Genomic DNA, 1,811 nt, shown 5'->3' with positions numbered 1-1,811 from the left:
TGAATTGTTAAGGATAAATAAGTAAAAGACTGAAGAAAAAGAGAAGATGAATCGGCACGTGTGATTATGGGAAGGTCACGACTCACGAGAGAGTGACGATAGTATGGTTCTGGTGCCAAAGGATAAATGTTAACAAGCCATGAATTTTGTATGTGAATGATTATGCGGGGATGCCCGTAAATATGAAATGGCTTTCAAGAAAAAGGGTCACATGCTTCAACTGGAGAATCAGCGCTTACAAGTACTTGCAGAGGTCATGTTCGACATACTTCAGCTGAAGAATCAGCGCTTGCAAGAAGTAAAAACTTGCAAAGGTTATGTCGCTGGAATGCCTTATCCGACTAGCGAATTGGATTGCGTCGAGTGCGGGTCAAAACCGAAAAATGAGCTCATTACTTGCGATAGGCTTAGACATGCATCATCCTTACTGCACATTTGCGTTTTACTTGATAATGTGATATTGTTTGTGATTGTCTCCTTGTGTTTGTACATTTCTTAGTTGTATTCTGAATTGTTGTGATGGGCTATTTCTATGTGATTCTTGTATTTTTTACTGTGAATTAATTGAACTATGATAATACTGACTTAACTAATACTCCCGACCCTACTAAGAGCCCGTTTGAGAAGTAGCAGAAGCTACTTTTTCTGACTTTTAAATTATAAAAAGTCACAGTATGTGTGTTTGGTACTATTTTAAAAAAAACTTTTAACTTTTTAAAAAGTTAATTTGCAGCTTTTTGAAAAAGTAGAAATATATGATTTTGCTTTTGGATAAGTCTTTTTATCACTTACTTAAAAAAAATTTAATTTCAAAACAAAAAAAATCTACTTTTCTTCTTAACTATGTGAAAAATATACTGACCCTTCACCACCATTTTCACGCAAGGTCTGCTAGAAGCACTAGCCTTCCACCATCATTCTCACGCAATGTTCCAAACCTCACCATTTTCACGTAATAATTTAAAGTATTGATCCTCCACCACCACCATTTTCATACAATATTGCATCTAAATAACCTACTGCATATATTCCTTCTAAGCATTTTTTTATCATTTTATTACTCTATTTTTTATTATTAAATTTGTATTTAACTGTGGTATGAAATTTTAGTTTTAATTTTATTTTTTTCATATGTGGTTTTGCAGCTTGCTATTATTTTCATAGTTAATTATAACAAGTTCTTGACTTCAGTAAAGGAGAAGAAAATTCTAATAGGAGTAAAAAAAAAAGCAACAAAATATACATTGACACACATTTTATATTTATTTTTTATTTTCACCTACCATATCATACACAATAATAGTGATTAGGTTATGTAAAATTAACATTTAATATTGGAAAATATTTGTTATCATTGTTATTTTAATATTCATTCTCTTCTATAAAAAAAATTTATTTTTTAAGTTATTTATCCAAACGCTACAACTTTAAAATAAGTACTTTTATAACTAAAAATCCAAATACAAAATAACTTATTTATAAGCTGCTATTAATAAAAGTCCTTATGTTTTAAACTTTTTCTTTAAAAGAACTTATTTAAGTTATTTACCAAACTGGCCTTATATAAGCCTTGTCGCACGAGTTTACATTTATTATACTAAAGAATAAACAATACATAGGCAGGCTAGGGGAAAAATAAAAATACTCCTAAACACTAAAAACAAGCACAACTAGCTTACATAATTTAGTTTATACGATGAATAACTTGGGGACGTTTACTAAAGAAACCTTGGGATCAACGTTGCCCCCCAACAAAAACAAGTGTTTGGAAATTGGAATATATAAGAAGTTTAATTAATAAAAAAATCTTA

Source organism: Arachis ipaensis, chromosome B06 (genome assembly GCF_000816755.2).
Source record: "Arachis ipaensis cultivar K30076 chromosome B06, Araip1.1, whole genome shotgun sequence".
Lineage (NCBI taxonomy): Eukaryota > Viridiplantae > Streptophyta > Magnoliopsida > Fabales > Fabaceae > Arachis > Arachis ipaensis.
The sequence above is the reverse complement of the archived record's forward strand: the minus strand, read 5'-3'. Positions refer to the sequence as shown.